Below are 13,768 nucleotides of genomic sequence, written 5' to 3' on the forward strand. Positions count from 1 at the left end.
GTAACAGCATACAGCCTTGACATACTCCCTTTCCTATTTGGAACCAGTCTGTTGTTCCATGTCCAGTTCTAACTGTTGCTTCCTGACCTGCATACAGGTTTCTCAAGAGGCAGGTCAGGTGGTCTGGTATTCCCATCTCTTGAAGAATTTTCCACAGTTTATTGTGATCCACACAGTCAAAGGCTTTGGCACAGTCAATAAAGCAGAAATAGATGTTTTTCTGGAACTCTCTTGCTTTTTCAATGATCCAGTGGATGTTGACAATTTGATCTCTGGTTCCTCTGCCTTTTCTAAAACCAGCTTGAACATCTGGAAGTTCACGGTTCATATATTGCTGAAACCTGGCTTGGAGAATTTTGAGCATTACTTTACTAGCATGTGAGATGAATGCAATCGTGTGGTAGTTTGAGCATTCTTTGGCATTGCCTTTCTTTGGGATTAGAATGAAAACTGACTGTTTCCAGTCCTGTGGCTACTGCTGAGTTTTCCAAATTTGCTGGCATATTGAGTGCAGCACTTTCACAGCATCATCATTCAGGATTTAAAATAGCTCAACTGGAATTCCATCACCTCCACTAGCCTTGTTCATAGTGATGCTTTCTTAGGCCCACTTGACTTCACATTCCAGGATCTGGCTCTAGGCTTAGTCTACTCTAAAACAGGGAGCAAGTATTTTCCACACTTCTGCTCAGAGCACAATGTAGCTCTGTCATATGGTGATAGGGCAGGGGAGAGTTTTACAGGTGACACTCGAGATGGGAAAGTAGCTTCTTCACAAAAGTCATTGGCAGGTATCTTCAACCAGTCATGGCAGGATCTCCAGACATCAGGGCTTGCTGGCAGCAGACATCAACAAAGAGACTGAAAAGAAAAAATGAGCCTATGTGGTTTCAGCACAGGTGAGATTCTCTTGGAGACTCTCAGAAATAAACAGGGGGTGATTAAGAATACAGGGAGAACAGTTTGTTCCTATATAAGCAGCCTGCAGCTATTAGCTACAAAATTTATAGTATTAACATTTCTTGAAAATTGAAAGTGTCAGTTGCTCAGTTGTGTCTTAGTTTTTCTGACCCCATAGACCTCATGGACTCTAGCCAACCAAGCTCCTCTGTTTTGGGGATTCTCCAGGCAGGAATACTGGAGTGGGTAGCTTTTCCCTTCTCCAAGGGATCTTCCCAAACCAGGGGTCGAATCTGTGTCTCCCACAATGCAGTCAGATTCTTTACCATCTGAGCCACCAGGGAAGCAGCCCAAGGCTATTAAGTACAAAATTGGCAATATTGATATTTCTTAATGTCACCTGATTATCACTTTGTATCAGAATGCTTAGGCTCAGGGGATAGTTAGTTCAGTTCAGTTCAGTCACTCAGTCGTCTCCAACTCTTTGTGACCCCATGGACCACAGCATGCCAGGCTTCCTTGCCCATCACCAACTCCCAGAGCCTACTCAAACTCATGTCCATTGAGTTGGTGATACCATCCAACCATCTCATCCACTGTTTTCTCCTTCTCCTCAATCTTTCCCAGCATCAGGGTCTTTTCAAATTAGTCAGCTCTTCGCATCAGGTGGCCAAAGTATTCGAGTTTCAGCTTCAACATCAGTCCCTCCAATGAACACCCAGGACTGATCTCCTTTAGAATGGACTGGTTGGATTTCCTTGCTGTCCAAGGAACTCTCAAGAGTCTTCTCCAACACCACAGTTTAAAAGCATCCATTCTTCGGTGCTTAGCTTTCTTTATAGTCCAACTCTCACATCCATACATGACTACTGGAAAAACCATAGCTTTGACTGGATGGACCTTTGTTGGCAAAGTAATGTCTCTGGTTTTTAATATGCTGTCTAGGCTGGTCATAACTTTTCTTCCAAGGAGAAAGCATCTTTTAATTTCATGGCTGCAGTCATCATCTGCAGTGATTTTGGAGCCCAAAACATAAAGTCTGTCACTGTTTCCATTGTTTCCCCATCTATTTACCATGAAGTGATGGGACCAGATGCCATGATCTCAGTTTTCTGAATGCTGAGTTTTAATCCAACTTTTTCACTCTCCTCTTTCACTTTCATCAAGCAGCTCTTTAGTTCTTCTTTGCTTTCTGCCATAAGGGTGGTGTCATCTTCATATCAGAGGTTATTGATATTTCTCCCAGCAATCTTGAGTCCAGCTTGTGCTTCACCCAGCCCAGCATTTCACATGATGTACTCTACATATAAGTTAAATAAGCAGGGTGACAAAATACAGCCTTGACGTACTCCTTTCCCAATTTGGAACCAGTCTTTTGTTCCATGCCCAGTTCCAACTGTTGCTTCCTGACCTGCATACAGATTTCTGAGGAGGCAGGTCCCGTGGTCTGATATTCCCATCTCTTGAAGAATTTTCCACAGTTTTTTGTGATCCACAGAGTCAAAGGCTTTGATGTAGTCAATAAAGCAGAAGTAGGTTTTTTCTGGAAACAATCAACATGAATTAAATTTGCCGAAACAATGTGTGCATATATTATTTTATGTAAGAAAATGCTAAAGTAGGATGGACTCCAGGTCATCTATGATCAGGGCTAGGTCTCTTCTCTGTGATTCTCTCAGTTCTGTCCTTCTCCATGTAGATGCTTTTTCTTAGTTTGGCTTTTCTTTTCTTTTCTTTAAAGATCACTTTATATATTTTTAAGTGATCCTGTAAAGCAACAATATTGCTTTATGACAAGAGGGAAGCCCTCCCTCTTGGACCTCCCTTCCACCTCCAACCCCCATCCCATTCATCTAGGTCACCACAGAGCACCAAGTTGATCTCTTTGTGCTATTTCTAATCATCACAGATTGACTCTCAGCAACAAATGTTACAATGTTCTTACTTGTTCATCTTCAGTAAGAGATAGGGAAGTAGAAAGAAAGGGAGAAAGAGAAAGAGAATGAGAGAAAGCAAAAGAGAGAAAGAGTTATTCTCCTAACCGTAGAATCAGGTTCTTCTCTTTGGTCTTATTGGGTCAACTTAACTCAAGGGCCCATCTTCAGACCAATAACTATTCTCAGGAAAATGCTGTGTTCTATGGGCTGAAGCCAAGACTTCTGACCAGTAAAGAGCATGTGATTGTCACAATGGTCTAAGCCATGATGGCTTAAAATCTGCAAACTTTGCCCCACAAGCCAAATCCATCTAGCCACCTTCTATGTGGCCTAGGAGATAAGGATGACTTTTGCCTTTGTAAGTGGTTATTTAAAAATTTCAGTAAAACCTTTGATTTTGTGTCTTGCTATACAAAGTCTAAATTATTTACTATCTAGTCCCATAAGAAAATCTGCCAGCTCCTAGTCTAGACTAATCAGAATCTGTCTCTGCAGATGTAGATAATGGGCCACCTTTCCTTGGAGCACATGGAGAATTCCCCAAATGCTAAAGAAAGTTGCTTGGAGAAAGGATATGTGCTCAGTCACGTCCAACTCTTTTGTGACACTTTGGATTGTAGCCCTCCAGGATCCTCTGAATATGGGAGTTTTCTGGCAAGAATGCTAGAGTGGGTTGCCATTTCCCCCTGTAAGGGATGTTCCCAACCCAGGGAGGGAATCCATGTCTCCTGCCTCTCCTGCATTGCAGGTAAATTCTTTTCCCAGTGAGCCATTGGGGAAGACCTTGGAGATAGGATAGAAACATCTAATGTGGCAATGTAGATACTCATAAACTTTGGTTAACTGTGTCCCAATTCCCTCCATTAGTGTATATAAATATTACTAATCAGTATTTATTGTGTCTATTATTTTGTGCTGAACTCTGTTCTAGGCACCATGATCATAATCAGAACTTGCCCATGAACAATATCTCATCCTTAATCTTGCCCAAACAGGTAAAATTCCCCCAGAAATTTTGTTTTGGTCTGGTATAGGAGATGAAGGAAGGCATGGTCTCAAGTAATACCTATGTAAAGTGGACCATTTAGTTCCTGCGGCACCACATAAAATAATATAAAGCACTAAAAGTAATAAGACCTTTTCAGTGCAGATTGGGGTCACCCATAAATGCTGTTCACTTAAGCTCTCCAACAGGCTTAAATAATCATATAAAACTTGGTCCCGTGTTTTGAATGTAGTTAGAGGAACATGCAATTTAGATTTAAAAAATCAATGTTTATTAGTGTTAATCTGAATTTACTTTAAAAGAAAAACAATAGTCCAGGAGATAATATAATGATTAGGAATCAATTTTTACAAGTTTTATTTTTTTAAATGTCTCATGTATTTAGTATCTGAGATCAGTTCTATAACAAAGTTTAAAGTAAGGTAAAATACCAGTGGATTATAGCTGGGTAATTAGCCACTGTCTGTTTACTTAAGAGGCTTTGAGTTTGTGGTTTAGTTTAGGATTTACTGGGAAAGACTGGTACATGGATGGAAGTCCAGTGGTACAAACTGTAATCCTTGCCCAATTATCTAGGGATACAATTAATCAAGGGACAAAGACAGAACATTTGTGAAATTGCTTATCTTCTACAGTGAGATTCTGGCTTGAAATATAGTCTTATTTGAGGTGTTGATTTAAATCACTGTTTAAAATGTGACTTGAGGCAATTTTGGTGAATTTTATGTTTTGTAAACGGTAGAGTGCAATATGGTTATTCTTCTGTTTTGCTCTTCTGTGTCAATTCCTTCATCTGTCTTTTGTTGCTTTTAAAATAAATATCTGGACTAATCCTGCCAAGAGAAGATCACACCCCAAACATGGCCATCCTAGGTCCAAGAGGGGAATGTGTAAGTGTGTGTGCATGCATGTGAGCTTCTATGTCATGAATCACATGGATTAGCCATTGATCAGATGGAATAGTAAGAACTGAAATACTAGTTATAATTTGTTGAGAGCCTACCATGAGCCAGGCACCATACAAGGCTTTTTGTATATATTATTTCTCATCTACGTAAACTATTTGGGTTTATATATTGTCCCTGGCCTATAGATGAGGAAATCAGGCTTGAAGAGGTTGAAAGCCTGCCAAGCTCACAAAGATGGTGAGGGGTAGAGCCTAGATTTAGAGCTTGGGCACAAAAGCCCAAGTTCTTCCTCTAGGTTGCTTCTCCTGTAGGACAGTTGTGTCCTGAAATGGTCTATTTTCTACCATACAGGGAAAACAGATGGCAGTTAACTTCTTGTGGCTCTCTATGGTTTCTCTGGAAGTGGAACATCTTTCAGAAATTAGAATGATTTTATTTTGGAAACTTGGGGCTGGGATGCTGTCTGTGCAATAAAATAACAATAGCAGCAACAGCAATAAGAGAAGTAGTTAACATTTACTGATAGATTACTATGTATTACCTGGCATGTAAGTTCTATTATTATTATCCCTATTCCCACCTTGAATTGAATCAGTGAAAAGATGAGAAATTTGCCAAGGTCACATGAATGCTAGAGGCAGATCCAGGATCTACAACCAGACTATCCAAATGGCATACTTTCAGCAAGTCCCCTGAGTAAGGCTCTCAGGGTAGAAACCCAGCTCTGCAGACGATTGGCCAGTCAGTATGGGCCCCTGAAGCTCCTGAGCCTCATTTGGAGTCTCACCTGTACCTGCATGCATGCTAAGTTGCTTCAGTCATGTTCAACTCTGTGTGACCCTATGGACTGTATGTAGCCCCCCAGGCTCCTCTGTCCATGGGCTTCTCCAGGGAAAAATACTGGAGTGGGTTGCCATGCCCTTCTCTAGGGGATCTTCTCAACCCAAGGATCGAACCCACGGCTCATGTCTCCTTCTTTGGTAGGTGGGTTCTTTACCACTAGCACCTCCTGGGAAACCCCTCACCTGTACAAGAGGAGTGAATTCTGTCTTGGTGGTCCTCCTCTATGACTCTCCCTGGGAAATGGGGGAGCACAGATAAACGTGATAAACGTGAAAAGAGAAATTCTTCTACCCAAGCAATTTTTCTTTGGTTGATGTTTTTTCTTCTCCTGGCCCTCTTTTATCTGTGAATATCTTTGGATAAAGCCCCGAAGATAGAAAACTAGTTCTCTGTTTAGGACCTAGACAAGATTTGCAAAAAAAGAAAGGAGAAAAAATTTTCCTCTGTTTGCTTCTAGATCTCAGTGAGCCACATGTGACCTGATGAACTTTGCAATCATTTCCTATACAGATTTTCAGATTAGAGATTTGGTTAGTCAATCTGGTAGGGTATTTTCTCAGAGCAACCACTATGCTTGTATTCTGGAAATAGTTGTTCCCTTGTATTCTAGAATCAGTTGCTCCCAGGAGTCCTCCCATCTGGAGAGCCAAGTGAAAACAAGCCCAGACAAGACTTATTGGACTCGTGCTTTCAGGTACCAAGACCCTCCTCATTAGACCCTAGTGTGGAGAATCCACAAGTATCCAGGTAGTGGCTGTTCCAGAAACCCATCAGCTTTAGCACTGCTTGAGGCTATGCAAGTTATGTCAGATTTTCTCACTCTCCCCTCCCCAAAACGGTCCCTATGACCACAAAAGAGGGAAGGTCAAATGGCAGAGAATCTGACGTTTTTCGAGCTGTGCCACTGCAACCTGGCATGGGATCTGGCTAACAGTGAAAGCCGGGGCTTCCAGGTGGCTCCATGGCAAAGAACCCTCCTGCCAGTGCAGGAGGCACAAGAGATGTGGGTTCGATTCCTGGGTCGGAAGGATTCCTGGAGTAGGAAATGCAACCCACTCTAGTATTCTTGCCTGGAAAATCCCATGGCTAGAGGAGCCTCGTGGGTTACAGTCCATGGAATCATAAAGAGCTGGACTCGATGGAGCACACACACACACACACACACACACACACAACAGCAAAAACTCATGTAAGTTGTTAACTCTCTATGGAGTTTTCACCTCTGTCAGAGACATTTCCTATATGTAAAAGATAGTAATCACATTTCATGGGATCATTTCAAGTATAAAATGAGACAATACTTATAAATAAGCTTATTAAACTTCAAAGCATTTTATATATATCTGAAGGATATAAGAAAGCTCCTTTTTTTTATCACTACATCTCAAAGATACCTAGATAGGTGATTTATCTTGTTTCTATGACAGTCAGGGTACAAGGCCATGAAGGAACAGGAATCCTACCTCACAGGGCATTTTGGAGGAGTGAATAATAGGCTGAAAAATGTACAGTGATTGGTTAAGGAGGATTTTGTAATAGTATCCCCCAACTCACATAACCCCTACTATTTCCACACTGATTTCTCAATAGTCCAAGAAATTTTCTCAGTCAACCCATGATAGTTGCCACTTTTGCTATCCACCAAATATTTCCATTTCTACCTTTCAGGGCATACAAGAGAATTGTATTTCTTTGCTCCTCCTTGAAGATGCGGTGCCAGTGTGCGCTTGGAATTCTCTGTTTGCGCATTAGATATTTTCCCTACCTTTGTCTCCTCTGCTCCATGCTCCAGAGGATTGAGTCCCATGAACTGCACATTCCAGATTCCTTAACAATTTTGTTATCATTTACCCTACAAACTAGAGTGAGTTGTCCCATCTTTTAAAATTTAATAATAAAATTAGCCTAATTCCCAGCTAAATGGATTGTCTGTCTTGATGTTTTGAATGGTCCTTCATTATTTCATATTTTTTTCTCCTAGATGTGGAAGTTATCCATTCCATTTATCTATGCCCACTCCCAAAGCCACCATCATAAAGTCTTGGTGAATGTAACAGACTTTCTTAAACATTAAAAGAAGAAGGAAGCCATTTATGTCACAATTTAGAATTAAATAGCAGATATTCTTTTTTCTAAGTTTATTTTTTATTTTTAGCCATGCTGGGTCTTTGTTACCGTGTGGCCATTTTTTTTCCCTCTGGTGAGAGATCATTGTGGCGAGCAGAGGCTCCTCTCTAGTTGTGATGTGCAGGCTTCTCGTTGCGGTGACTTATCTTGTTGTGGAGCATGGGCTTCAGTAGCTGAAGCTCCCAGGCTCTATAGCACAAACTTAATAGTTGCAGAGCATGGGTTTAGTTGCTTTGTGGTATGTGGGATCTTCTCCCATCAGGAATCAAACCCATGTCTCCTGCACTGGTAGGCAGATTCTTTACCACTGAGCCACCAGAGAAGCCCCAGTAACAGATATTCTTATGCAAGTTATTGTTCTTTGTTCTTTCTACTGATTCAGGCTTTAGTCCTTCATAAACTGGCTCATCTTTTTCTTTACTCTGCCCCTCCTTCCAACCCAGTAGTGGGCCTCCCTTTGTATAACCAAAGATTGTTAACAGCTCTGCTAGACAAATTCTCTGGACATCTACTTCTCCTCCTCCACCTATCTTTGCATTGGAGAGAGAGCTGACATTCCATATAAACATGGCTTGTGTCATCTCACCCCTACACTCTCTTCTGGCTTCCCTAGTGTCTCAGACAGTATAGAATGCTCCTGCAATGCAGGAGACCTGGGTTAGATCCCTGGGTTGGGACAGCCCCATCCATAACTAGGCAGAATACAAAACAGAAAAGAAACAGGTATAGCCAATTTGAGTTAATACCTACCCTCCTGTGCACTTGCTTTGCATTTTTTAAATAGTTTTTCTTTGCTTCTTCTCACCATAGATATGGAAGCCTTGATGGTGCTGACCAAGAGAAAATGGGGCCAAGGAGCCCGGCTCTAGTAAAGACTGTGGACCACCAGGGCTACTATATGGTTGCTGCACAAAGACTTCCCGTTGGAGTAGGGGGAACAGAGCCAGCTTGATGCTAAACTTTGGTCAGTTTGGCTGGACTTACTGTTAGGGCTTCCCTGGAGGCTCAGATGGTAAAGAATCTGCCTGCAATATAGGAGAGCTGGGTTTGATCCCTGGGTCGCGAAGATCCCCTGGAGAAGAGAATAGCTACCCATTCCAGTATTCTTTCCTGGAGAATTCCATGGTCAGACGAGCCTGGCGGGCTATAGTCCACGGGGTCGCAAGGAGTCAGACCTGACTGAGCAACTAATACTTCATTCTCCTTATTATCTGGGCATAGAAACCATAGGGATTTAAACAGGGTGTTCATAGTTTGGGGAGTTCTGGATTCTGGCCATCTCTTCATTTCTTTCTACCACAAAACATGAACTATCAAAGCAAATCCCTCTTTATTACTAGGAAATTGACACAAAGCCTATGCCATACCATGTCTAACTCAGAAATATTCCTCTTTTTCCATTCTCCTCATTGATGTCTAATTTCAGGTCCTCATATCCCTTTCCAGGACTGTGCTGTCTCCCAAGGTCCACATGCCTTCTGCTCTTCCTCTATTCTGCCTGTTTATGCATGTGTATGTGTGCCCATCAGAACAAACACAGTTTTCACCCACAGTCAATCTCTCCCATCAGGAAGCTGCATAAGCCTCTCATCCTTATCCGTCCCAGGGTGAACAGAATGAAAACCACAATCACAGAAAACTAATCAAACTGATTGCATGGACCACAGCCTTGTCTAACTCAGTGAAACTATGAGCCATGCCATATAGGGCCATCCAAGATGGACAGGTCATGATGGAGAGTTTCCAGTGGACAAACATGGTCCACTGGAAAAGAATGGCAAACCACTTCAGTATTCTTGCCTTGAGAACCCTATGAACAGTATGAAAAGGCAAAAAGATATTGCATTGAAAGATGAACTCCCCAGGTCGGTAGGTGCTGAATACACTACTGGAGAAGAGTGGAGAAATAGCTCCAGAAAGACTGAAGAGACAGAGCCAAAGCAAAAACAAAGCCCAGTTGTGGATGTGACCGGTGATAGCAGTCAAGTCTGATGCTGTAAAGAACAATATTGCATAGGAACCTGGAATGTTAGGTCCATGAATCAAGGTAAATTAAAAGTGGTCAAACAGAAGATGGCAAGAGTGAACATCTACATTTTAGGAATCAGCGAACTAAAATGGACTGGAATGGGTGAATTTAATTCAGATAACCATTATAACTATGACTGTGGGCAAGAATGCCTCAGAAGAAATAGAGTAGCCCTCATAGTCTGTTGAGGTCCTTTAATGGACCGGAACCTGGTAGTCCAGAGTTGAGCGATAAGAAAGTAAAGGAGAGAGAAAGAGGCTGATATTCCTTGGTTTTCGCAGAAAGCCAATAAAACCCCTGCACGGGGCTTGCTCTGTTCACGAAGGCCTCAGGCGCCCTCTCAATGGGGTGAAGGTGCAGAGCGCCTTCTCGAGAGGGTCTTAGAAGCCCGGGCAGGAAAATGAACACAGAGGACCTCTGCACTCCAGGGGATCAGCCTGAAAAAGAGAGAGAGAGAGAAAGCAAGACATGGGGACCATAGCTCTGATGGAGCAAAGGTGTTTTAATCAACATGGTGTGGGCATATATACTGTAGTTATTCTCAGCAAAGATAAAGATTAAAATTCCAGACTTACAAAACATAGGTGATCCATATTAAAGAGAGAGAGAGTTGTAAATAATAACTTTTACCATTTGGTTCATAAAAAGGAAGAGGGTACTTATCACCATATAGAAAAACTAATGAAGGAAAAGCCTAGATTCCTCAGCCCCCGGGGAGAGGCTTGCCTCTTAATTAATTCAGGAATTAATAAGGAACAGAGAATTCCTGACAGATCCAAAACAGCACACAGGAAGCCTCCTGTTAAATGCTTCCTGACAATAGTCAACAAAAGAGTCCAAAATGCAGTATTTGGGTGCAATCTCAAAAATGACAGAATGCTCTCTGTTCGTTTCCAAGGTAAACCATTCAATATCACAGTAATCCAAGTCTGTGTCCCAACAAGTAATGCTGAAGAAGCTGAAGTTGAACAGTTCTATGAAGACCTACAAGACCTTCTAGAACTAACAACCCCAAAATATGTCCTTTTCATTATAGGGGATTGGAATGCAAAAGTAGGAAGTCAACAAACACCTAGAGTAACAGGCAAATATGGCCTTGGAGTACAGAATGAAGCAGGGCAAAGGCTATTAGAGTTTTGCTAAGAGAATGCATGTGTCATAGCAAACACTCCCTTCCAACAACACAAGAGAAGACTCTACACATGGACATCACCAGATGGTCAACACTGAAATCAGACTGATTATATTCTTTGCAGCCAAAGATGGAGAAGCTCTATACAGTCAGCAAAAACAAGACTGGGAGCAGACTGTGGCTCAGATCATGAACTCCTTATAGCCAAATTCAGACTTAAATTGAAGAAAGTAGGGAAAACCACTAGACCATTCAGGTATGACCTAAATCAAATCCCTTACGATTATACAGTGGAAGTGACAAATAGACTCAAGGGATTAGATCTGATAGACAGAGTGCCTGAACAACTATAGGGGGAGGTTTGTTACATTGTGCAGGAGACAGGGATCAAGACCATTCCCGAGAAAAAGAAATGCACAAAGGCAAAATGGCTGTCTGAGGGGGCCTTACAAATAGCTGTGAAAAGAAGAGAAGCGAAAGGCAAAGGAGAAAAGGAAAGATATAGCCATTTCAATGCAGAGTTCCACAGAATAGCAAGGAAAGATAAGAAAGCCTTTCTAAGTGATCAATGCAAAGAAATAGAGGAGGTGGCAGTCCTCTCCCAACTTGGAAGCTGCGGCTGCCTCCAGATACTTTCAAGATGGTGACCTCTCTAGGTTCCAACACCTACAACAGGCAGAATTGGAAGGTTGAGGACTTCCCTATTCTGTGCCAGACGTGTTCTGGAGAACACCCATATATCCAAACGACCAAATAAAAGTATGGGAAGGAATGCAAAATTTGTGCCAGGCCTTTCACAGTGTTTCATTGGTGCCCCAGGGTCCTCATGCGTTTCAAGAAGACTGAAGTGTGCCAGACCTGCAGTAAATCGAAGAATGTCTATCAGACTTGCCTCTTAGACCTAGAGTATGGCCTGCCCATCCAGGTTTGTAATGTAGGATTATATTTTAAGGATGATATGCCAAAATCTGACGTCAACAAAGAGTACTACACGCAAAATATGGAGAGAGAGATTTCCAACTCTGATGGAAAGCAGTCAGGTGGCATGTTGGGGAAAGCCACATCCACCAGTGACATGCTGCTCAAACTGGCCCAGACCACCCCTACTACAAAAGGAATCAACCACACCTTTGCTCCTTCTAGGTGAAAGGAGGATGTAAGAGAGGAGAGGAATGTCCATACAGACATGAAAAACCAACAGATCCGGATGACCCCCTTGCTGATCAGAACATTAAAGACCTTATGGAATCAACAACCCTGTGGCGGATAAACTCGTAAAGCGGGCTTTAACAATGCCACATCTGGACCCACCAGAGGACAAGACTATTACAACACTGTATGCTGGTGGTCTGGGTGATACCATTACTGAGACTGATCTAAAGAATCACTTCTACCAGTTTGGAGAGATCCGGACCATCACTATTGTGCAGAGACAGCAGCGTGCTTTCATCCAGTTTGCCACAAGTCAGGCTACAGAAGTGGCTGCCAAGAAATCCTTTAATAAACCGGTTGTTAATAGCTGTAGGCTCAAAGTGAAATGGGGAAGGTCCCAGCAGCTAGAGGAAAAGAAAAGGAGAAGGACGGAACCACAGATACTGGAATCCAGCTTGAGCCTGTTTCAGGGCTCCCAGGAGCTCTTCCTCCTGCTGCTGCTGCAGAAGAAGCCTCTAACTACTTCAACCTACCCCCTAGTGGTCCTCCAGCTGTGGTGAACGATTGCCTTGCCACTCCCACCTGGTATTGCCCCCCCAACCCCCAGGTTTTGGGCCACACATGTTCCACTCCATGGGACCATCCCCTCCTTTCATGAGGGCTCCAGGACCAATCCACTATCTTTCTTAGGATCCTTAGAGGATGGGAGCTCATACCAGGAAACACAGCAGCCCCTAGCACTTATCACTGCTCTGGGGCTCTATGGAAGAGAAGGTGCTTAAATATCCTAGTAAATGAATCCCAGAATAAATATGTTTTTCCTTCCTTTGTAGTTTCCATGGTAGTGGAATGTATTCAGATGTAGGCAATTGGAGAACGACAGCCTTGATTTCCTCTATGTGTTCTCCAAGGATTGATGGACCTGAAATAAGCTGCTATTAACACATCTGGTTACTGCTATAACATCACTAATAAAACTTAATGCCTCTTCCCCTCACCTATGTGGGGAACAAGCAACTGGGTGAATTGGAGTGTTCAACCAAGTTACCTTCCCAATTACAAGTTCATTTTGTATCTTCTTTTGGGGGGTGGGGAGGGTGGGAACTAACCTGCAGTAAGAAAAACAAGCAAACAATTTTTGACCATTTTTATGTCCATTGAATGTTTTCCTTCTAATCCTCTAAAAAAAAGATTACTAGTACTAATCATTGTAGTGGCATGAGGGTGATTTAATGCTTCTAAAATCACATTCTTGAAGGACAAGTAGAAACAGCACCCAGCACGTTAGATATCTCTCCTTTCCTCATTTGTTACTAAAGGAATCTGGCTGATAGTTTTACTTCTTTCAGTTCAGTTCAGTCCCTCAGTCGTGTCCGACTCTTTGTGACCCCATGAATTGCAGCACGCCAGGCCTCCCTGTCCATCACCAACTCCCGGAGTTCACCCAGACTCACGTCCATCGAGTCAGTGATGCCATCCAGCCATCTCATCCTCTGTCGTCCCCTTCTCCTTTTGCTACCAATCCCTCCCAGCATCAGTGTCTTTTCCAATGCATCAACTCTTCGCATGAGGTGGCCAAAGTACTGAGTTTCAGCTTTAGCATCATTCCTTCCAAAGAAATCCCAGGGCTGATCTCCTTCAGAATGGACTGGTTGAATCTCCTTGCAGTCCAAGGGACTCTCAAGAGTCTTCTCCAACACCACAGTTCAAAAGCATCAATTCTTCGCTGCTCAG

The 13,768-nt window shown here is 42.6% G+C and overlaps 1 pseudogene; it reads left to right on the forward strand.

Moving 5' to 3' along the window:
* The first annotated feature begins 11,522 nt into the window (after nt 1–11,522).
* Nucleotides 11,523–12,772, forward strand: LOC104986268 (annotated as a pseudogene).
* The last annotated feature ends 996 nt before the right edge of the window (nt 12,773–13,768 follow it).

The sequence above is a fragment of the Bison bison genome, unplaced genomic scaffold (genome assembly GCF_000754665.1).
Source record: "Bison bison bison isolate TAMUID 2011002044 unplaced genomic scaffold, Bison_UMD1.0 scf7180017864066, whole genome shotgun sequence".
Lineage (NCBI taxonomy): Eukaryota > Metazoa > Chordata > Mammalia > Artiodactyla > Bovidae > Bison > Bison bison.